Source organism: Balearica regulorum, chromosome 3 (genome assembly GCF_011004875.1).
Source record: "Balearica regulorum gibbericeps isolate bBalReg1 chromosome 3, bBalReg1.pri, whole genome shotgun sequence".
In the NCBI taxonomy this organism is placed as follows: domain Eukaryota; kingdom Metazoa; phylum Chordata; class Aves; order Gruiformes; family Gruidae; genus Balearica; species Balearica regulorum.
This window is the reverse complement of record NC_046186.1, coordinates 63,776,554-63,801,844: the sequence shown is the minus strand read 5'-3', so window position 1 is coordinate 63,801,844 and position 25,291 is coordinate 63,776,554. Positions and strand designations below refer to the sequence as shown.

Below are 25,291 nucleotides of genomic sequence, written 5' to 3'. Positions count from 1 at the left end.
CCACCAATATGTTGTCTCATCAGTTTTGTAGTTAAATAGAGACCTTTGTTAAGATACTTATTGAAGGGAAGTTAATTTAAAGAAATTATTTTTGCATTTAGTTCCAAAAATTACTGGCATTATGGGATCACAAAACTGCTGCTCTAAGAGCTTTTGTGAGCACTTATTTCATATTGGAATGTACTAGTAGTCATATTAATATATCCACTACAGAAATAGATGTGAATAGTTCAATTTATTCACTTCTTTACAGACATACATAAGAATCTGCTTAAATACATGAGACACAAATTTCTTACAACTGGCTACTAAAGTTAAAATTATTAACAACAGCTGCACACACTTTCCTGCTTCCCAGGTTGGTTGGGAGAAACAAACATTATTTTCTGCTCCCTAAAATCCAGATTTGCAAACAAAAGAAATCATAGTCGTTCTGTCAAGATTCTGCAGTTGCAGAATAAGATACTTCAGATTATATTAACTTCATATAGTATTATCTTGGTGTTTAAACAACCCAATGAAAGCAGGAGCCAGTTACTGTAGAAGCACATGCAAAGTGACAGAATGTGAGTCAAAGAACTTACAGACTAGCGGAGAGTAGACACAGACAAAGACTGGAAGAATAATTTCCCTAATATCTTATTTGTCCAGTGGCAGGAATAGGAATTACTTAGGCTTTATAATCCTCAAGTGATTAAAAATAATTAGAGAAGCATTATTATAGAAAAATTGTGCAGCTGTATATTACTAGTTCTGTGTTCAAGGAGTTGCCCACACTAGAAAACAGGTTTAGCCCAACTCATATAAAATAAGACATATGATGCCTTGTTGAAGACCAGTGGTGCTGTAGTGAATCTAAATGGAAGGGCTTTTATTTAATAATAATCTCTGTCCATTGTGAAACCCAAGAAGAATGTATTTAGATATGAGAATAAGTGTCCTGCATGCCGAGAAGCACAAACCAATCTTTCCCAGAACAGATGAAACAGTGGACAAAACTCAACTTCTATATAATGCAATAAAATCTTCTTAAATCCAAGTTGTTACTAAAAAGTGCCTTACTTTGGTGCACTTTGCTACTATAGTGTTGTAGTTACAAATGACAGATTGTTTCCAGTTTATTGGATAAATCCAGTGTGTATTTCTTGTTATGTTAAAGAGGTTCAATGGGTGGTGACCAAGAAGAAAGCTGTATGTTTACCTCACTCTGGCTCGTGTACTCTGAGTCAGATTGAAACTTCTGGAAAAGAGAAGGGGGAATTGCTCCTTTCCTCAAGGGCAAGCTCAGCTCTACACAACTTTTTGAATGCAGAGTGGAGAAAGCAGTGAGAGAAACAGCAAGCAGCATGAGTACAGACTGGGATATTCCTGAGAGGACCAAGCTGCTTGCCTATGGTGTGGTGCTGACTCAAAGCTGAGGTCTGGAGGAAACAGAAGAGAGAACCATTCCTAAGAATGTAGAGAATACTTCAATGTTTATTTCAACTCACAAAGTCACTGCCGGCTGCTAACCTTGATAGGACTTGGAGAAAGGACACCCATCCTGCAAGAAACATTGGTTGGGATTCATTTTTCCATGCTTCCTTCACGCAATAGGTCTGATATTCCCTACTTCCTGAGTCACCTTCTTCAACTGTGTTTGCTTTTGTGCTAACGTCACAATTAGCTTAGAGTTTGGAGTCTTTTGTAGCTTGCATAAAGGTGTGACAGGAAGATAGCGGAGTGGTTCTGTTTCAAGAATTTGGCAAATTCAACGTGCAGAGAGCAGAGAGACGTAAGTACCAGGTAACCCCAGGCTGGAATGTCAGGACCCAGATATCCACTGTCTTCTGCTAACGCATTTGTTATTAAGCTGCTCTTCACCTGACAAGGATTAGAGGATTAGAGGAACACGAAACGATGACACTAAGCAGTTCAAAGGGCAACTGCATCAAACAGCAAGTATCACAGGCTCTGCTGAAGAGTACCTATCATTGAAAGGCTTGAAATCTGAAATTCTTATGACTAACTCATCTGTACAGTGCTCAAAGCCATTTTTGTCATATTCAGTGTCACAAATAACAATGTTGTAGTGGCTTACTGGACCTTGGCAAGAGTTCTTGAAAATAGAATATTTTCCACTAAAATTTCTGGGTTGCCCAATATTTAGTATCTGTGCATGATCAAGCTGCTAGGTTACAAGCATTCCATTCCAATGGATCATTAGCCTAAATTTTAGAAGATGCCAGATTTACATTTGTTTCCTTAGGGAAAGAGGTAAAAGAGAAAAGTTGATTTTTTTTTTTATTAGCTCTTTTTTATTTTCACCAGCTACTCCATTTTTTGTTCCTATCAGGTGATAGACAAAACTACTAAATTAAGGATTTTCAGCCTGTTTTGCTGAATTTAAATTAGTCTGTATGTGTCAACCAAGAGAACGAAGTTAGACATCAGGTCTGCATTATCAAGCAAATTGAAAAATCCTGTGTAACAAACGTTAATGAACATGCACAACACTTTCATAGATTTCTGAAGTAGCCTATGAGGAAAGAGATTTGATCCCTGCTCTTCAAGCTGATATTTAATTTGGTGGTCATAGGAATCAGATCACTTATGACCTCAGTCTAGCAAAATGTTTCCTCCTAATAAGAGTATAGGAACAAATCCTAATCATAGTAGTAATGCATTTACAGCTATATGTTCTACTACATTCTGTCTTGAAGGACCATAGAACCTAAGAAGAAATTAAAATTTGTTATTCAGCTCATTTGCATTCCTGATGACAGATGATCTTAGGAAGAGCGGTAGTGAGATAATACTGGAGTTGTGAAGGAAAACAAACCATTCAACAATTAACAAACAAGACCAGGACTTGTTACCAAGGCATTTTTCAGAATAACTACGTAATCTTTCTGGTAAATCATAGTCTGATTCTAAATTTCATTACTGTTTTCCAAAACATAAGGTTTAACAGATTTTGTCTTTTAGAATTAATGAAGATTTGGGGTGAAGTTTTCAACAGCATCTAAGTTATTTAATTTTAAAAATTATCATGTTGATAATCTGAGGTGTACATGCAGCTGTAAATGATCTTTCTGACATTAAACTTTAATACTTGCTCACAACACTTTCAAACTAGTCCTTATACCTGGCAAAAGACATATCTCAGCTTCTAGCAGGGAGGAAGGCTGTTGCCTGCACAGTTTAACAGGATTACTTACTCCCCAGACAAGTCCTTTCTTTGAATCTTCTTTATCCAGATTCAGTCTTTCTACCAGACATGCTTAAAAGAGAAACCAAAAGTTTAATCAAGGAAAGCAAAAGATTAAGTTCTTAATTTCAAGACTGGAAAAGTTACAAAAGTGAAGGAAACCAACAAAATATAATTATAAACTATACTGGGCAGTATTATACCTCGTGCCTTAAGGGATGACATCAAACATTCTTACTGAAGGAACAGCTTCAGCTCATACCACTCCATGCCTATCCATGCTACTGCTAATCGTATGGATTAGCACTAGTTTGAAGATCTGAACAGTTCCCAGATGTTCATCAAAGACTTTTGTGATTTATTTTCTCCCTTTACTCAGAACAGAATCCTGTCCCTCTTTCTCTTCTCTGGCATTGTTACTGCGTAGGCATCAGTTCTGGATCTACACAATAGTGACTGTGTTGACTCCACTCCTCCCACCCTGTCTTTCAGAAGAAGCTATATCAGGAGTTTTAACTTTAGGTAATTGGTGAGTATATGAAGTGCATGGGATCACCCACAGTGTTAATGCATATGGATGAGTATTGAAAGAGAAAGAAAAGTTACTTCCAATGACTGTAGTTCTTCTGCATTCTTCTTCTGCACTCTGTCCAAGACCCTCCTGGACGCACTCCTGTGGTCAACCGGAACTGCCCTTTTACCTACCTGGCAAACAGAAGGAGAGGGAATATGTGTGCCCTCCCAGCACTGTGAGGACAAAAAGTATGTGCCGCTTTAATAAAAGATATTATCCCTCACTACAAAACTTTTTTGTCTTATACTCTTGTTTCATCATATCTGAAACAACACTAATACAAGCTTGTAGTTTCTAGACAACTTCACTGTACATGCACTGTGGATGTTGCAAGTGCAATTGATGTTGCAATTGTTGCTTAAACTCTGGTGGTGCACATCTTTATCTCCTATAGAAAGAAACTATTTTGATGGGCTCATAACTATTCCTAACATAACATATTATCCATCTGGGCAATCTCTTCACTGAGGTGGGTATTGCCATTTAATTTCCTGGTAGTTGAAACACAGATATTAGAAAATACCAAAGTGGACTTGTTCTATGATTAAACAAAACTAGAACTTGAGGATCCTGGCTTTATTGAGCCTTTCTAGTGACTGTCAGGGACCAAAGATCTCAACATTTTCAACTCAACATAGTGAAGGTGCAAGAGTATTTTAAATGTCAGTTTAGAAGACGTGATGCCCTCAGAGCTGGGTTTATCAATCTCCTCCAGCATTGACAATAAAGATAGATTAGTAGTCAGTATGAGTTGCAATGCCTCTTGACTACCTAGATTCAAAAAGAAGTCACTGTCTAGCCAAGAAATACTTATGCAAGTATAGTTCGCACTCTGCTTGTGCCTAGAATTAAAAGAACAGCAACTCCAATATCTGTTCAAAACCGAACCATAGGTGTCTCTGGCAAACATATGCTTGCTGAAAGATGGGCAGGCTATGAAACTACCTGCAGAAAATGGCAAGGTCATGATAGAAATATGATCTTAGCTAACTTCTTAGTTAACTGGAATGGAAAATCCAAGGTAACGTGGGGAAAAAGGGCACAAAAGGTACTGTGTGGTCAGAGCTGAGTGCAATCTTCATATTATTTTACAGAGCTGGAGAAATGAACATGAAACAGAACAAAACAAAGGAACTCACCCCCAAAAGCTGTGAATAAAATAATATACAAAGACTTTTGTTTTGGCAAAAATGTTTCATTTCACTGGGTAAGTGTTCTGATTCAGCTGAGCAGCTGAGACAATGTAAAGGACATGGGCATGTGGAGGAAGAACAGCTTCCAGGTGTATCTAAGGCAAAATAGAGTCTGGCTTAGGCATCCTCAACATAAAAACACATGATAATGTGAATATGCATGTAGACAACACTCAAAAGAGAAGTGCTTTTCTTTGCATGTTTCAGCTGAGGAGGCTTATGGAACACTTCCAATTTGACTGACAAAACATGTCCATCTAAGCCTAACTTTCAGCACGACTTAGACTTTTATGTGCTGAAGTCTGTTCTAAAAATGACACATACTTAAAGAAGAGTCTTAGTAACTATTTCTTAATGCAAATGTTGTTGGCCAAAGTCTTGCTCCAATAGGATTTAAAGCTTTGCTAATTCAGATCTCCAGCAGTAATTGCTTCCCACTCAGCAGGAATTACCACACAACTGAATCCCTTCTTCTTCTGAAAATTCAAAGCAAAGAGAAGGTTGAGGGCAGTCCACAGCACTGATCAGAAAAACACAAATTAAGTAACTGAATGAGAAAAAGAGGAGGCATCTGGCAAAATTTTTCTTTCACAATAACCCACACAGAAACTTGATTTCATTTTTACACCAAACATTCAAAGGTTTTAAAATCTAGGTTATTTAAAATGAGAAACAGGTCCTGAAGAAAGTTTGTTCAATCATTCTGGGCCAATATTTAATAGGACCAATGCTGAAAGGCAAAGCTGGAAGACCTCCAGGTTCCAGATAAGAGATGAAAGAGCAAAACCTCTTTTGTTTAGGGTTTTTCATTGCAATTGCCCTTCACTGTATCTAAAATGTCATTTTCTTTGATTGTATACACTTGAAGGCCAGAAAGTAGAAAAAAAACCCCTCAAAACCCCTCAGACCTGCTGCACCAAACAGCAGGAGGGGACCCAAATGCTGGAAGTTCTGCAGGTGTGCAAGTCTAGCATGCCTCGGGAGTCAAACAATAACTCCAGAGAGTACATGCAATATCCTTGTTTTGCTTGCCTATAGATGCTTGTGTTTGTATGTTGGCCTATGAATGCTGGATGCTGCTCAGTGTAGGATGTTGGATTGGATGACCTCTTGATGTCCTTTCCAGCTTTATGTTTTCATGGTTCCAGGATTATGCAACAACTACAACAGACAGTTTTACTTAGAATTGTTTACAAGAATTGAGCTATAATTAAATACTACCATTATATGCCTGGCTACTTGAAAATGTTTAACTGAAAACCTGTCATTGTATCTTAAGGAAATAATCTGGAGAACAAACTGGTCCACGCCATGTTTTTTTCTGGCAAAGGCATGATGTCATACATTTCAGTGTGAGGTTAAGCAGTAACAAATCTTATTTAGTTATTTGACAGCAAAATAAAACTCTTCTCTGTGCCACTGATAGTCCTGGAAACTACCCCCTGCCTACTGTTCTATTAAGGAGGTAGGAGATATTTCAAAGCACTGTTCTTATGCTTGTGCTTGGCCACATTATTGATCAAATCAATTTCTCTTGTGTCTATCACTGGAACTTGCTCATAAAGTTGCTGCTGTTCTCCGGTCAGTTGCCACTGACCTACGCTGTCAGGCAGAGCTGAGCTGGAGGCTGACATTCTTTTAAAACTTAGTATTTCATAAGCTTCACTTCTAACATATTTTTCTAGCATCTCAAGCTCACTAGAAATCTTGTAAGGATTTCTTATTTTTCTCTTTGGCAAACTTATCACAAGCAAGATGCTTCATGCAAAGATAAGAATCCTGAAAGAAGAAAAATAAAATGGTTGCTCCTTTCAGGTTCTCCTGTTTGGTTTGTTGATTTTTTTGGGTTTTTTTGTTTTGTTTTGTTTTGGGTTTGGTTTTTTTTTAGCCTTTATACAAAACCACAGAAGCTGAAATCAGAAAATTTCAGTTTTGTCTAAAGGAAATGGCCTAATCAATCAAAAATTTTTACAATTTTCCTTCAGAAGAAATTCTGAATTTTGCTTATTTAATTCTGTTTTGTAGTGGAAAATACCGAACTTGTGAAAATCTGCTAAAAATTTGGTTTGTTCCCAATTCATGTAAAGCTCTCATTTTACCTAGGTAATACATACATTTCTCTTTAAAACTTTAATAACAGAGTGTAGTCTAAGTATTTATTTTATTAATTCTCCCAAGAGCAAATTAGTCTTCTTTGCCTCATTCAAAATGATACCAACCTATTTTTGCCTATGAAAATCCTCCCAGTATTTTTTAAAGTTATAAAGAAAGTCTATCATTCCTACAAACTCTGCTTTTCACCATAGTCTTACCTCCATTTGCAAAAGCTAATATAATAGTCATGAAATAACTCACATACGTAGCCATGAAGTCAGACCTGAGAAATATCAACAGCAGATGAGTGGGCTGTGGCTGACTGTATATTCAAAATACAGAGTTTGTTGTGGAGAAAAGGTAAAAGTGCTACTAGTGTACAATGTATGCGCGTTGAAATGTGAACAAAATATTGAACAAAGGAAATGTACATTGCTGCTTTGTTTGATTTTCTCTTTTCTTCCACTTATACACCCCTCTGTCCCCCATCCAAACACAGACACATTCTATGCCAAAGAACTCGAAAGTGATTTTTAAGTGTTACTGTTGGCACTGTCTGGTTGAACTGCACACTTAACTCATTAGCTTTTATTCATCAGCAACACAACCATCTATATCCATTCTTCTGAATCCTTTAAAAAATCAGGCTCTGCAGGCCCAGATGTAGAAGCACATCTGCAGAAAGGTATCCCCATATTACAGTTTGGTTTACCCAAAATGTGATCTGTAACTCTGGACAAAACTTATTATACCAGTGTGGTTAATAAGAGCTTTTCCACAGCAATTTGACAAGAAAATAACAAATTACTAATACTTGAATGTGTGGAGTAAATAAAGAGAAGTAAGTCAGTCCAGCAAGAGAGCCTGCAAGGGAATTCAGAGTTGATTTGGATAGGAGTCTGGCCAAAAGAAAGGGATTAACACTTCTTTGAATAATCACGTAGACTGGCAACTCATCCTGTCTTTTTGTTCTACGTGCCTGTGAAACTTGGCATAATGAGGTCTGAGTCCAGGCCAAAAATTCATTGGTATTACAGTAACCCAAACCATAAACATTTTAAATTACTGAATCATTCTGCAACAAACTACAACTGAAAGTAATTGAATAGCTCTCTTGATGTCTTCAAATTGTATCTGAGTGTCTTTTTAAGAACATGTGCTTTACCATAACACCAACTGAATGTTAGAGAATGAAATTGCGTGGCTTATGCAGGAAGTCCAGCAAAACGACTTAATGCCACTAGCTGGTTTAAAAATTTGTTAAATGCAAGTCAGAGGTAAAAGAAACCTATGGGCTACATTTTATCAGAAGGTAGTAATTTGCTATAATGTGATGATATGAAAACCAGCTTTGTTCAGAGCCTAGAAAATGCTCTCATGCTTTGTCAGTCTTTTGATAAGCCAGTGATTATATGCAAAAAATAAATTCAGCTGTTTCTAAAAATCTATACACTTCTCCATCATCCTAACAAAATTAATTATAGACACATGTCTGTGTCTTTTGGAATAGCATGCACTTTGTCCTGGACTTAACACTGCTTTTTAGATGTGATTATCCATTCACTTGAAATGAAAGAGTACTGCACAAACACAGCCAAAGGGGAAGCGAGGGCTACAGAAATGTGCATTAATCCCAAATACCAGGAGAACCAGGAACAGAAATATCCCCTTGAGAATATCATTAATGGTGACTCCACCTCTCCTTCAGTCAAAATGGCTGCTGTGCTGATGCCAAAGCTTCCTTTGGGTGATGAAGGGAAGGCAAGGGAAAGGGTGATTCACAGTTTCCTTCCAGCTCGCGTGAGCTGCGGCAGGAGGGAGCATTACATTCTAGCACAGCGCCTCTGGTGCAGCATCTGAATGGAGTGGTAAACCAAAGTATTGCCAGATAGCATCAGTTCCGTACTCTGTTGCCTTTTCAGAGTTTAATAACTGAAATAAGGAAAAGTTTTCATGGCTTAGAGAGAGTCAAAGTAATGAAGGGATGTAGCATGCATCGCTGAGACCAAACAAGCACAGGGAGAACAGCTGGTGAAATAAAGGAGATGGGCTGAGATGGTACGACTCTTCTGTCTAAGGAAATAAGCGTGTATTTGGTTTGGGAAACAGGAAGATTTCATAGCATCAACTACCAAACTCACCCAATTCAAATCTCTTCTTCACTGAGGAATCCTGACCTTTCATTTGCTGATTTACTTCCACAGGTAACCCGAAACACAGTCCTCATCTGCAGCTTCAGGGTTTCCCCCTAAGAATTTTTGGTCAGAAGGCAATGAGACTTTCTAGCAAAATGCGGGACCACGTTTCTAAGAAGTGCACCATTGCAGTAGGTCACCTCAGGGAATTCAGATATATAACCTGATTTAAGGACTGTTTCAGAGTAAATGACGCAGCTCAAAAATAACCATAGGCTTGATGAGAATTGTGATTAACGGCATCCCAGGGTCATTTGGCACTGCCCTTGCCACATTCCGGTTGCAGTTTCAGTGATTTACAGAATGTGTGCCTCTATGATTACACAGTAAACAGTAAAACACTTTCTTACAGCTGTTTTTCTATTCTGATAATGCATCAAATGTTTTTGAAGGCTCAGATAGGTTTATTTGAACTGTGGTTTTCTGCCTTTTTTTTTTTTTTTTTTTGCCAAAGCTAAAGTCAATTCATTTCAGAGAGTGATGAAGGATGGTAAAAATTCATAACAATGGAAATAATGCTGGAAGAATGTGCTCGTGAAGTAGGAGTGGCTACCCAGCAGCACAGGCAATGTGGACAAAGCAGTCAGGTGTTGTTCCAGTGAGACGGAAACTCTTGCTATTGATATTTCCTTTCCATCTCAGAGAAGTCTGCCTCAGCTGGATTATGAAAAAAATAAGAGGAAAATAAAGCAGACTAGGTAGCTTGGCAAACACTGAAAAGAACGTGTGCATGCAGATGCTGTTTGTGCACGAGTGTGCGCGGGCACGTGTGTGCAAGTACATGGGTGGATGTCTTTTTTTCCACCGCATTGTGAAAGTGGAGTGAAAGGGCACTGCCTACGCTCCCCTCCCAGGACTTGACCCGGTGGTGACGGCCTTGCATTCCTCAGCTGAGAAGCACGTCTGTTTGCTTGAGCTGAATGAGATGAAAGCAGTACTACCAGGCTCTCGCTTTGCCTCAGGCCCTTGCTTTTGAAGGAGCCAACCCGGCTTTGGGACTTATTCCTTGTTTGAGAAGACTTGGCTAAAAGGAAAACCTTCACTTTTCAGTTGTCTTTGTAGCTTAGTAAGGAGAGAACATGTATTTTTCATTTGCAACTTCATTTATTTTAAATATAGCAATAGTTTGAATTTTATGCCTGAAAATCATAGTTAAACCCCCCAAGCCAAATCAATGCTTTCATAAACTGAAATATGTTTCAAGTAAGACAGCTTCTTACAATTTCATTAATAAGTAAGAACACATTTTAGCTCTACCATTGGTCCAGCATTTCGGCCGCCAGGGCATTAAGAGAGTGGCATTAGGGAGTTGTATCCTTGGTGGCATCACTGACCAGCTGCTTGGGCAAGTCTTTTCATTTCATTGTGCATCCACCTTCCAAGAAGTAGGCATTTCTGTCCAAAGTTATACTGCGGATTGGGCAGGGCAGATGCTTTCTCTTGCATCTACAGTTTGCACTGTGTTCAGCATGGCTATAGTTAAAATGCATCAATATTTTTGTACTAAATGATGGTATCATTTCTCTGAAGAGGCTATCACTGAAATATTGAACATACTAATATCTTTCTTGATATGATCACCCTCTCACAAAGAAGCCCATTTAGTGGAAGCCTCATGTCAGGTCCTGTGCACAGAGTATGAGATTCTCACAATGGTCTCCCACAAATGCTCTCCCAACCAGATCTATATGTTACCATAATGCTGTGTAGTTCTGAAGCATCTCTGGAGTGTTCTGACTCACATCTGCTAGAAAGAGTTGGCCAAGCAACCTGTTAACCAGATGAATCTAGTATTTTAGGCCATGGCAGGAAGAAGCCAAGGGACAGTAATGCAGCAGGGAGATGTGCAGCCCTTCCCCTATTACTTGTTTTGGTACATTCATTACATGATCTAATGATGCTCTGATGCACTTTGTTTGTTTTTCAACACAGAGCTGCCAACACACATCATATGAAGAGAGAATTGTGGGAGATATTAATAGAGCTCTTCACATACAGAAGAGTGTACCACCATAGTACTGTTTTTCTATAGTTCTTTTATAAGAGCTGATTGTAAAAACTTATTAAAAACCCAACAAAACCCACAACTTTTTGCTTCCCAAGGTGGGAATATTCCATTGGAACACCTCTATTTTTCACATGTATGCACACAAACAAATCTTTTTCATTTAGCCTGTATTTTACTCTTCACAATCTCTGTTCATTCTGAAGTTTAATCCTTCTGGTTCTGAGACCAGCTGGATCTTTTCTTTTTTTTTTTTTTTCATTGGAAGAAACCAAGGCTGACTCAAATGGTTTCAGTGGCTTTTTGTTCTTTTCTAGTGTTGTCTGGAAGCAATTTTCTCAAGCTTTGTAATTTATTTGTCATCTTCCTCAAAATCCCCACGCAAGAAAGAATGAGAGCCTTTCTTTGGAATTAAAAACAAACAGAAGAAACCTTGACTTTTGATTTTTATACATATCTTTCATATCCTGAGTGTAATAAATATAAGTTTTAAGTACTGATGGCTGGGATCTTGAGGAAAAGAAGTCATGACTGAAGTAATATCTTCTGGAGAACAGAAGTGATAGTTGGTGTCTCCAGTGTTTCAGTCATGCATTACCTAATGAATTGCAAGCAACTACATGTTTTTATGTTGTAAAAACTAACATAGAAAAGGAGAGTACGTGTCCCAATCTTTAACCTGATCTTCAAAGGTTGCTTCTATACTCTCATACCCACAAAACAATTCTACAATAAAAATAAAATCCAACGACATTGTCCTCTCTTACAAATGTCATTTTCTTCTGTTTTGCTTTTTTTGACACCTGGGTAAAGAGGTTAACGGTCTCTGGAGCACACAAGAAGATTAAATTTTGGTAATATAAGACCAAACAAGAGACAGAAAAAACTAGATTCAAAGCTGGAGGTCCCTAAAAGAAAAAATCCTTATCTTTGATTGTTCTTTCTCTTACTTTTTTACTCATTTCTTCTTCTAATTTCTTGATCCAGCTCAAATGCTTCCACTGAGCAGAGCTGTGGCAGAACGACACAGGGAATAAAACTGTTTCTGAAACATGTAGGTTCTAAATCATTCTTGCAAAATGATTCCACCTGCATCTGGAAACTCGCACGGACATTTGTGAGAATTCAGTTTGGCCTGTATGCTGCCAAAATGCAGTGTTTAAGTGTCAGGTGTCACATTCTGTACCAGCTATGGTTTCTGGATTGATTTAAAGTTCAATCCCTCATAATACGTGCAAATGATCTAATCTCAGAATGGAAAAAGCCCTGGTCTGTGCTCAAAGCAGACTGAAGCTGTTTGCAAACCAAAGATGGGGAATAGCTTTCCTCAGCAACACTGGAGTGTGATTATTTTACAGCAGCCTGGCGTCAACACTACAGTATTTGGTAAACATGAGATGAAAACCAGAAACATTCAATAAGAGGAACAGGTATGGCCTCTACACATACCCAGTTACCTCCGATAGCTGACCAAGATTACCTCAGGCTTACTGGACTGAATGCTAGTCAATTAGCGAATATCCATGCACAACTTCTTTGCAAGGATGGACACAATCGCTCTCAAATATTATAAACAAATTGCGGCATTGAGCTGATTTTGTCCTACCTTAAATCCAATTCCAGACAAATCCTAGACAAAACAATGATCGTGGTCTTCGGACAGTTTTGAATTTTCCTCCATTACCCAAGCACGGATATTCTTGTCTCTCACTAAAAAGTCATTTTTATAGCTGAAACCTAGGTGGAATTATAATGTTGAATTTACATATCTGACAACATAAAAGCCTATCAATCTCTTGGTGTTCCATGTCACATAGTCCTTTTCATGAGGGAATCAAAAAGCAGCGAAGATGCCTACCTACACTACTCCTACTGGGATCCTCTTTTAGAGTCTCGTACCTTCGGTGGTTAGAAACATTATTCTAATCTCCCGCCTAAGTTTATTTATGACAAGTTTAATAGTTACTCTCTTTTCCTGGTATAAATGTACCTTCTCAGTGCATTTATAGAGAACAACTGTTATTTCTTCTCAGCCTTCACTTTGCTAGGGTAAACAAACCAAGTTCTTTTTCTCATTTAGTATAACAATGTCTCCATTTCCTTGATTGCCACCACAGGCATCCTTTAGATCTGTATTTCATTTCAACAAATGCACCTAAAAAATAAGCCAGTAGAACTGCATGTAATTTTCTAGATGAAGGCTTTCACGAGCTACCTGATCTTTTCTAGAAAATACCTCTCTAGATACATCTTGAGATTGTGTTTGCCTTTTCTTCACAGCAAAAGTAGGGGACTTGTGGTCATTTTCCAATTAACTAATCTATACGGATTTTTTTTCTCTCCTTTCTTACTACCAGCTACTGAATATCCATCTTACAGAGGACATTCCCATTACTAACAAGATTAGTACTTTCTACTACTAAATTTCATTCCATTTTAAATTTATCTAATTCTTCCTCAATGGTGCCTCAAAAACTCTGCATTAATAAGACTAAGTTTACAGAGAAACTGAAGTAGGGAAGTTGAGTGGCCTGACATCAAGGATAGTATTAGAAACATGATTCAGGATTTAAAACTTGCTGTTTCTTGTACTTAAATCATATTATGTTTGCATTTTTCAAATATTCACATTTTTAAATTTCTTGGGCTGACAGAGAATATTCTTCATAAAGCTGGACATGAGGGAAAATTCAGGTCTCATTTGTCTAGTTCCTACATTAAAATGTGGAACTCTCCACAAGTTTTTTCCTTGCTTTTGACTCCCATGTAAATATGTGTATAACCCAAAACCCACGGAAGTGAAATGGCTTTAAGTAACAAATTAGTTACTGACTGAGAATTGCTGCAAGCTGTCCGAGGACATTATTCTCTAATGAGTTACTGCACTTCTGGCTGCGAGATCTGAAATGAATGTTGATCAGCATGTTGGTGTATCTTAGTAAGAAGACTGATTCCAGGAATTAAAGTTTGGAGAAAAGGAACATTTTTAATATTGCAGAATATTGTTCATACCATTGAGCGAGAAATATATAACACAACCCACATTGGATGAGTTTACATCAACATCTTGCACTGGTGACTCTGATATTATTTTCTGTAAGCGAATTGAAGTTCTTATTCTGAACTGAAAATCGTGTGCTTACAAATCGTGATTCATTGGTGCTATTCTGCAAAATAATCATGCTAAATACAGGTTGCTATAAAATTTTGCATCCTTTTCTCTGAAAGCTCTGTGTAACTTTGACAGTTTTTTTCTCTTGTTTAGATGAAGGGACTGCAGAACCCAGTAGTTACACGTAGAAGCCTCTACTTCACTACAGACCATTTAATGTCATGGCATACTGCATACATGTCTGTCAGAGTTTACTATGCCAGATGTGGATATAAAAAAAAAGTAGGTTTTTTTTCAGTATAAGCCACTGTGCATGTTAGAACTTCCTTAAGGAAATGTGGATAATTTTGAAAACATAGGATGTTTCTTCTCTCAAGCTTATATTTTTAGCAATCATAAACAAATCTATGTCTAATTTGCAAGAGGGCCACTTTTTCCTGTGCCACCAACAGGACATGTCTCCTGATTATTCATTCTGCATGTGTGATAAATCAAGCTTCTGCAATATTGCTGTTTGAGGCCCCTAGAAAGTTGAGGGGGGGTGGTGGTGGTGGTTGTCCTTATCATGGATTCTTAATTCTTAGAAAAATCCTCACATATGCTTTTCTTATGTTTTATTGTAGAGCATGTGGATTTCATGAGAGCCTTTAATAAAATTCCAGGAAGTACTAAGAACTCCTTCTTAAATTTGTTGTATTTTCCTATGAAAACCCTTGGGCCCAGAAAAAAAATTAAATGGTAGTAAGATGAAATATTATCTCCCTACAAAAGATTTTAGTTGTACATAAATGTGCATTTTGTTTGTTTGTTACTTTTAAGGGTACATTCCTGAGAAATTGTAAAATATTTATCTGTATAAAAATTTATCTTTTTGTAGATGGAGGAAATTTTTTACAAAGCCACTTATATCATTTTTGTTCACATAAAGTTCAGCATTATCCAGCACTTTCTCCTATACAACAAGAACTTTCCAGGGGCATGAACTTGGGACAGTTGGCTCTTCATGTAAATAAGACATTTTAGTCTGATAAAATCTATATTTTGCCCTTGTTCTACTGAATCTATTCCAGTTTGCTATTTATCTATATATTTAGTTCAAATAATCCCTTAATGGAAAACTGCTATATCTGTGTGCCCTAGGTTTTAATCATTTACCTTCTACAACCTGTTGCTTCACTTTCTTTAATAAATCATTGTTTCATTTATAATGTTGGCTCATACCCCAGTGTCAAGTTTAAAATTAATGATTCCTGGTTGTTTAGGCTGATAACATCCTCGTCTTCTGCTTCAGTGTTGGCCATTGACCACTAAAGAGTTCCTGTGGTAGGCAAACTAGTTTTGGCCTATATCTTGTGGACTGGGACACAGAGCTCACTACACCATTCTGATCAAGTACTCTGCGCTTGCAGTATTTCGCATTTTCTGTAACACATCAAGCACTGTCCATCATGTTTAATCTTCATTCACTTCTGTTCCAAACTTCTTTACCTAAGCATATTTCTATCTTTTTTTGTTGTTGTTCAGAATTCTCTGGTAATTATTCTCGTTGATATCTACCAGTGCAACAGAGCCTTTACTTCCATGCGTTTAAAGTTAACTTACAATTTTTCATATTAGCGTATTGTGCATGACTTTTTCCCATTAGATGAAACCCTTTATTCTTTCACCAGTGCTTCTGTTGCCAATATAGTATGAGCGTGTTTCAAGCTTACGAAGTGCTGTAGTCCCCAGGTTTCCTTCTGAAGTGACTGAATGAGCGTGTCAAGAACAAACTAGGATAAAAAGTAAGACTATTTTATTACTGTTTTCATTTTTTAATGATTGCTATATGAAGAGTGAAGTGATACTTAATTTTTCTCTAGTTGTCCTCTACATTTCTAGACAACTTTGTATCTGCCTTGCACTCCAGTCTATGCAGTCGAGAGGTGACCTGAATGAATTGCAGTGTATTACATATTTGAAATTATTAGTTAAAATCTATTTTTATGTCTCATCAATACAGCTAAGACACTATTCTTTTTCATTCTGCTTCCTCCATAGGTTAATTAACAATTGAGATAAGAAGGAGAAGGAAAGACAACTCATCTTTTAGTGCTTTATAAGAAGTTGCAAGGAAGACCAGGATCCTCCTCTCACAGTGGATGATCACTTGAAAGTACGTGATTCTAATGAGGAGAGAAAGTAGGTAGTAATGAATAAGGAAGCAAGAAAGCTTGCAATAATGGCATGGCTATTTTGAAAAAGACAGACACCCATTTTGCATTCACAGAAGAAATCACTTGTGAGAATCATAAGTAATTTCTTAGTATAATTGTTTATTCACAAAATGTTTCTTCATACACAAAGTGTCAGGAACTACACAGAAACTTCAGCTAAAGAGCTACCATTCTTCAAACAAGAACCAATTGTGTTTGGTTTTGTTCCTCTTTGAGACTCTCCCTAATCTGCTCCAGACCTGCTCCAGACCCTGAGTTTTAAACCTGACAAACACTTTAGCCTCGGGCTCTCAGTGGGAGAAGAGAAATTATTTGTTTTAAGAAGTAAGTCTTCTTTTGTTTCATTTCTCTGTCATATGGAGTTATCTGATGGATTTAATCATGAGAAAAAAGAAAAATCTTCTATCAAGACAGAGTTCTTACTGTTATGAACATTCATATATATATTAGTGACTTCAAACATGAATCCTAACAAAGATGAACACTCTAAGGTTTAAACATTCTACAGCAAAGATTATGTGCAAATACAGTGAACAAAAATCAAGAGGCAATTGCTTAAATATATAACTATTTTTTCATGTATAATATATTGTTTTTATCTGCAAATACCTAAACTTGAGTCATTTTTCTGTGGTACAAAGTTCTTGTAAGTAGAAAATTCAAAACACCACCTCTATTTTATCACATTCCACAACAAAAAAATAATGAAGTGTTAAACTAACGCAGCTCTCTGAAATCAGATCATGGTAGGAGGTCTTAAGCTTTCAGCAGCTTTCTAGCCTGTAAGACGCTGTGCCAGAAATTCTAGATCTAGGTCTACTGTGACCTGAAATTTAATTGTATAACTATAGCAAAAGCACTTCTCACTCATTCAGACAACCTTCCCACTCTAAGTTTCTTCTGCAGTAAGCAAGATAACAGTCATATATCACTAATATGAAAACATTCTGCTTTTGGTAGTGACCTTTCCCATAATGATTTAAGGACTATATTAATTCTGAGCCATTTCAGAAGTTTAATTCTCCTCCAGGAGTCTACATTACATTGTAGTATAATGTCTTTAGGAATTTTTTTTCAAGTTCAGAAATCTTTCATGATTGAATCTTGTTAAAATGCACAAACAAGGTATAAAACAAACAATTAATGTAGAAAAATATTTCCTCTAGTTTATTTTCAATAACAATTATAAGCCAGGACACTATATAGTATACTGTACAGTACTGACAATGAAGTTAAGTCTTCATACCAAATACAATGAACTATGTCAACAAAGAATGAAACTTTGGAAATGGTCAACCAGGAAAGAAAAAAATAAAATTAATTTGAATAATCAGTTTCCATGTGTTACACAACTTCCTTCTGGAAAATTATTCAGAATTTTTAAGGGTGTTTAAAAAGGCCAATCTCCCAAGCATACTGGAATTATACTGCTGTATTAGAATTGAGCCACCTCTGTCTCCAGCATTTTTCATCTGTGTTATCTCAAGTGTTAAGACAATTGTTGATAGTTTGATTTTTTTCCATTTTAAAGGTGGGGAAACTGAGGCATGGAACAATTAAACCTTCTCCCCAGCTTCACAAGAGTCAGTGCTGAAGGTGGAGATACAGTCTGTTTCCCAGGGCCAGGTCTTACCCTCCAGAACCCTGCTTTGTTACCAAAGGCTGGACATCATTGATAAGGTTTGTTCAACAGTATTTGAAAGATCTAGACAGGCAAAGTAAGTATTGTAACAATAGCTCTAAAACAAATGGGGAAAAAATTGCTTGTCTGCCAGAGGCTCAAATTTTGACCATTTTCAGGAATGAATACTCTCACCAGATATTTTTCTGTCAGATATTTGTGTCAGAATGTTGTAATGAAACAAGGAGTAAAAATATAAACAAACTGGGAATGGAAATGGAATCCTGAGGGTAAGGAGAAGAAAAAAGAAATTGCTGCAAGATTAACAGCATAACAAGATGGAAAGAAAAATGGTCATTGAATTACCATTTGAATTGGTAATTGGAGCTTGACTCCACACCTCCCTTCAGACCCTTCCCAGGCAAGACTGTGTAGGGAACAAACTCCTCCTCAAAACTGTCACCACCCCAGCTTGTAAGAGTCCTCATATAGAACTGTAGTAAAAGCCACATCTTTTATTGCTATCACAAAGTAACAAGAGTGTGTCAGAGGAGTGAAGGGTGTGAAGAAAGGAGTGAAGAAACTGCAGTTACAGAAATTTTAAGCAAGGGAAAACTATCCAGATTATGGAAACCAGTGAATAAAAAACCCAGTACATTTTAATATAAGTTAACTCCACTCTTCTCTCTTGGTTATACCTTGTGATGTAAAGGTACAGTAGACACTGTAGTAGTTTGTGAATTTACAGAACATGAGCTTCTTTGCATTAAGTTCTCAATTGAAGAGACTTAGATTTTTATTCATGTTAACTTTCATTTACTATTAGGATTCTCATCTGACTCAATCAGGTTACATTTATTCATCTTTGGAATAGGCAGAAGTGCCCTCTGGAAGAGCTCATTGCTATCCATTGATAGGAAAGGAACCTAGCTTAGACTAGGTGACTAACATTCAGATATTTCCCATAAAGTGAGAACATTGTCAGCATCACTACTCAGTAAAGATAAGTTAGTTTCCTCCTGATTACAGAGTAAACTTTCAAGAAGAGTGAACAAAGGTAGTGAAAGCACTGTAAATCCCATCCAAACTTACTGTGTAGTACCATCCCATTTTAAATATATTCAAATATGGTAATTTTAGACATGACAAAATTATTTAGACTTCAAAATCCAACCTCTGTCCTCACTGGCACCAGATCACCACCCTTTACCACACTCAAAAAATATAATTTTTAAATTTTAGGATCTAACTTAGAACTTTATTTCATCTATTCATGTTTTTGTATTTATAAAAACTACAAAAAAATTGCAACTCATGCATAAACTAAAACAATCTGTAACTTTAGTGTTACAAATTCCCATCCCTTTACATTCTCTGGCAAAGCAATCTAGTATATTCCTGTGATGATGAATCTAAATTAGAACTTTACTTCATCTCTAACTTGCTTTGTACTTATAGAAGTTACAGAAAATTGCAACTCATATATAAAGCAAAGCAATCTATAAGCAATTAAGGAAAAGTATTTAGCAGTTGAAATGTGATAATGATAATGTGTTATGATATAATTTTACTGTTATGATTTCCCATCTCTTTATAATTTATGGCAAAGGAATCTAATATATTTCTCTGCTGATGTGGTGGTACTTATACTTCTGCTTCTGTTTGATACCTATACCTCTGCTGATGTGTTAATACCTACAGAGTTTGCAAAGCAAAATCTATTACTGCACAGTTCATCTGTTCCTGTGGTCCCTCTGATTCAGTATCTTTCACATGCTTGTTACAAGTGTCATTCAATTGCTTTGTTCATCAACTCATTAGACTTAGTTGGTGTAGTGAGTTATATATCAGTTTCACGAAGAATTTTACCCTGTTCAGTACGCTTGGCACCCATTATGTTTTATTTATTCTACTGAACATGGTACCATTTGGTAAATTTATTCAGTGTATTATGTCAACTCAATTATATGTTTAATCTACTTCTTTGTGAGTTATATCCTTCTTGGAACATGTCATATAAAAGCCTGGTATTTTCCCACTTACTGCTTGTATAACTTGCAATATGTTACGCATCTTACAGCATGTTAATCTGTAGCTTGCCACTTACTCTACTGTGAATGCATTTTATCAGCTTTCCATCTAAAAGGAAACTAAATAGCCTTTTGATGAACGAGTCATTGTGCATATTTTAAACAGCTGTGAAGTCTGAATTAAAAGTTTTTCATCTCTTTTTAAAAGAAGCAATTTATTAATGTGGCTCTAGTGCCAAGACTGCTTTCTTTTAATGTTACATTTACCACATAAAAGAAGTAGAGGACTGGGATAGTGAGACAAGAGTACTTGCAATGTGTAAAATTCAAGAGCCCAAAGGGGTACTGTCACTCTGGGGTCAGTAGCCATTCCATCAAGAATGCTCAAGAGTTGAAAGTCTTAAATGCCTCCTAGGTTTGTCTATCATACAGAATAACTTCCTTGCAATAATCTCATAAATGTTAATTTAATATTTATGACCCTTGTCCTGAAATACCTGTGCTTCCTGAACTTTCTAGAAGATGCCTTCAGGGAGGAAGATTAGCAGATTAACCAGTAACCTTGATTTTCCTTAGGCTGTTCAGATTTCAGGAGGGCTGCCTAAACAAGGAAGATACCCTCTCCAGACAGTAGCATCTGGTATGAATTAGGTGAATCAGGATCTTGTATGAGAGATTCCACAGAGGTTTTTACTGCTGATAAACAGATTCATGGTAATTGCCTGGAGAGAGTTACCTTGTTTGCTTAAGCACAGTCTCCATGTCAAATGCAGAGGGAATTTGCTGGGTTTTGATATATAGACTGACACTAAAAAAGCGCACCAATTAATTGTCACAACAGATCAAGATGCTAAATTTTAAGCCAGAATTGATGACCTTATTAATCTTATTCAAGTTGATTTTCTTTTCCTTACCATGTCAGCCTTGACTGTTTTTCCCATTTGAAAAAAAAAAAAAAAAAAAAAACCAAACAAAATTTAGCTTTTTCTTTCAGCATGGTTGAAGAAATACAACTTTTCTTCCCTTACGAAACTCTTGCAAATGTTTCACTGATGAATTCTAGTGTCTCCAAACTGTGTAGCACAAACATAAAATTTGGCAGAAGCATCTTCCAGGTGCCAGGTAGTCATATACTGCTTCCATCATCAAAATTATCCAAACTGTAATTCAGTCAAATCTTCTAGCCAGCAAATGCTCAGTAGAACACTTCTAGACTTCAGAAGAAAAAGATATCTAAAGATTCTCTCATGATTTGGACTGATGCTGCAACTGCTCTTTCTAGTTCATAAAGAACCCTGTCACTCAGGTGCTCATGTCCTTCCTACTAGTGTCCAGGCTGCAGGAAGAAGGAAAAAAGCCTGTACAGGGATGAGGAAAAAGCAGGAAGAGGAGAATGACTGAAAATCATGAGATAGTAAGGGAAAGTAGTGGCAAAGGGTAAAGTAAATATATACAAAAAGCCTCCAAGTCATTTGAATGTATCACCTGCAGACCATGCAATGAACTCCAGCATTCATGAATCACAGGACTGTGTAGAGATGTGATATAATGATTTGTAGACATTTCCATGTATGTTTGCTTTAGCCTGTCAACTTCTCTCTCTCTCCTACCGCCTCCCTCACTCTACTATCTCGAATCCTAAGCCCTCCAGTTAAGTGTGGAAGGCTGCCATTTTAGTGTCTTGCTTTTTTTTAATATGCTAGTTACCTGTAACACACACATATAAAATGGAACTTAAAAAAATATAAGTAACATATTATATCCATCTGATTTCACAGCTGTGAGTAACGACTTCTTTGTACTGCTGATGCAGCACATGTATGCACTCACTGCTGATACACACACACACACACACACATGCACTCATACACAGAGGTATACGTATATATGCCTATATATGACTATTTCAAACACCATGAGTATGTACTCACATTTGGACTCCTGCATTGTATTGATGTTCTTCTAATGCAGATCACAAAATATAGCACTCACAACTTAGATGGGTTTTGGCGTTTCTGTGAGTATGAACACAGCAGTTTATTGCCATAACCATATAGTATAAGAACATTAGTTGTCCTGTGGGAATAAAAATGACTTGTGCTCTTAATAAGTTGTATGAAGTATCGCCCTCATACTCGTTTCTAAGAGAGAGAAAACAAAATAAATGAGTCAGAGCAAGAAGAAAAAGCAACTGTAATGAATGAACACTACCTTGGAAAAGTGAATTCTGTCCTTATTTGTGTCTCAAATTTCCTGCTATAGTGTTTCAGCAAGTCAGTTAAGCTATTTTCATACTACGCTTCAGCAAAATAAATTAACCTGCCAAGGCACCTCACACCATCACAGCTACGCTGCTTTGGGTGCTCATGCTCATTCACAGCCACTGCTAATACCACCCCCATCCCCCACCCCCCAATGTGTGCCCATGGGGGACAATCTGCTTTTCACAAGGGTACCCCACTCTAGCAAACTTGATCCTACTAGTTCTTAACTTTTGAGATCCTAGCTTGCAATTTTGGTGCTCTTTTTATCCAGATAAAAAAACCCTGAAGTTATCTAGAAGTGTTCTTCAGTGAAAGGCCATGGTGCAGTGAGGGCCGGGGCTGCCCAGGGTATGGGAAGGCAGGAGGTGAGCGCAATGAGATGGCCAGCAGCTACAGGGCCTCACCAGCCCTGCGGTGCCTGAGCGAGACACCTGGGCCAGCTTCATCTGGGACTGCTGCTCATCAGCCCAGTTCATGGTGGTGAGGCAGGTCCAAGGTCAAGCTGGATGGTCAGTCCTGCTGGGCAGGGCCAAGTCTGGTGAGGGTAGATGGGGATCACTGGCCAGGTCAGCAGCGACAGAACAAGTCTGACGCCAGTCCACAGGGTCCATGGCTGAGCTGGAGGCTGCTCCTGCACCAGAGAGGCAGTAGGACTGAAGGCCCAAGGTTACTTGAAAGGGACCTCCTGGGACCACAGGCAGGGGTGGGGTGGAGTCCTCTGTGCAGCTTGTCAGGGCCAGGAAGGCCCCTTAGTGCACTCAGATGACATTCATGAAATCCAAGCTTCTACATTAAAATAAAATTAAAAAAAAAATTGGAAGAGGCTTTATATTTATCATTTTTAATGGCAGATACTGCAGCAATTGGTGGTTTAAATGGATGCAAAGTCTAAAAGCATGTGCAGAGCTGGCTCGCATTGCCCTTGAGGTTTTGATATTGTTGGCTCATTTAAAAGAGTGCCCTTGAGGAAGTACAGCATGTCCCACACAGCTGTAGTCCAATCTGATGGGATAAACTAGGGAATGCATATTGCCAAAGTACTTTATGAAAGTTAGTCCCTCTTGTATTTGGGTTTCTAAGAAAAGGAGAGCAAGAATATATTTTGGGTTTCATTAAGGTTGGCAATTAATTATGACACCCACAGACTGACGGTGATGGCCAGAGTCCAGTGCCGCAAGCCCTCCCACCAGCAGAGCACCTATTGAATTCAGGGTCACATACTTTGGGCTGGTGGAGTTTCCGTCATGCTTTGAGCAGAGCTTGCAAAGGCAAAGTTCTGCTTATTGTGTCAGCTCATGACAAATGGAAATTGCCTCCTCCAAAAGAGCACTTGGACCCTCATCACAAAACCCAAATCTTACTTTTTTGTTTCACTGAATTCACAGTGGATAGAACTACAACACATACCAGGGAAAGCTGCCTGCCTTTCAGGCTCTTCTTGTAATTTTGCTGGAGACTGTATTCAGGATTAACTTCCTCATACTAGAGGAAAGCTACCACCTCTCCTGCGTCCTGTAGGAACTGAAGAGCCACATCTGCCAGAATGAGCATGCAGAAGTAGTCAGCATCCTTTTGCAAGTTTTTCTGATTGCCTAAAGAGACCTCCTACACCATAAGGAGGGATTTGCACATTTTGTCTAATATATTCTATAGTCTTTACAGAAATTCAGAAACTGTGACTTTGGGCCAGGATTGTGATTAGGTAACCCTGAATTTAAGGCTGTCCTTCCTTCTCAAGGAGCAGGAATAAACACCAGCACAGTATTCAGTAGCTATATTTATACTTCTGAAGGTGTCATGGTTTAACCCAGCAGGCAGCTAAAACAACCACACAGCCGTTCACTCACTCCCCCCTCCCAGTGGAAAAGGGAAAAAAACCTCGTAGGCTGAGAGAAAGACAGTTTAATAGGAAAAAACCAACCAAACAAAAAAGGATGATGATGATGATGATAGTAAGAATAATAACACAAAACAAGTGATGAGCAGCACAATTTCTTACCACCCAAAGTTGATGCTCAGCAAGACCCCGAGTTGCCCCGCCTGCCAGCCCACCCCTCAGTTATATACTGAGCATGATGTTGTATGGTATGGAATATCCCTTTGGCCAGTTTGGATCAGGTGTCCTGGCTGTGTCCCCTCCCAGCTTCTTGGGCGCCCCCCACCTTCTTGTTGGCAGGGCAGTATAAGAAGCTGAAAAGTCCTTGACTGCTTGGCAACAACTAAAACATCAGTGTGTCATCAACATTATCCTCATCCTAAATCCAAAACATAGCACTGCACCAGCTGCTAGGAAGAAAATGAACTCTCTCCCTGCCAAAACCAGGATAGAAGGCCACTTTCTGACCTCACCCACAGCCCTATCATTCCTCTTCTCCTGACCAGGTTTGCTGTCCCACAACTTCTCTGTTCCATGGTTCACCTGTTAGAACCTCTGCATGTCCCAGCTCAGCCACTGTAAGGCCAGCTGTGCAACATAGGAACCCTTCAAACAGCAGAGGCTCCTGCCTAAAGCTGGCTCTAGAATTAGGCGGCATTCACAGACATCCTTTAAAGCCCACTATCCTTCCCCAAGCACTCACAGATTTGTTGGAAAACTGAAGAGATGGTAGCCCTCATTTGCATTTCTGTGCTGACAGCAGTGTGACCTACAGTAGGTCCCCAGGCCCCTGCCCTTGTATGTGCCACCTGTGCCTAACTTGGGAGCTCAGAAAGCAACCATGTGCCTGTAACAGGCAAAGAGAGCCTGCTGGAGCTCTTATAAATCTGCTCCTGCAGATTTATGCACTTATAAGTGCAG

General features: G+C 38.1%; 2 long non-coding RNA genes across 2 annotated transcripts in view; both read right to left on the bottom strand.

The window, feature by feature from the left end:
• Positions 1–1,372: 1,372 nt before the first annotated feature.
• On the bottom strand, positions 1,373–3,956 carry LOC142601280 (uncharacterized). Its single transcript, XR_012834882.1, has 3 exons — positions 3,797–3,956; positions 3,128–3,262; positions 1,373–1,863 (listed from the first exon to the last, which is right to left on the bottom strand). It is a non-coding gene; the product is annotated as an uncharacterized LOC142601280 (long non-coding RNA).
• An 11,756-nt stretch (positions 3,957–15,712) lies between these two features.
• The window catches only part of LOC142601000 (uncharacterized), a 32,681-nt gene continuing 23,102 nt past the window's right edge, over positions 15,713–25,291 (bottom strand). The window contains exons 4-5 of the long non-coding RNA XR_012834545.1: positions 23,902–24,029; positions 15,713–23,280 (exon numbers count right to left, since the gene is read on the bottom strand). This is a non-coding gene — a long non-coding RNA (uncharacterized LOC142601000). The remainder of the gene's footprint in view (positions 23,281–23,901; positions 24,030–25,291) is intronic.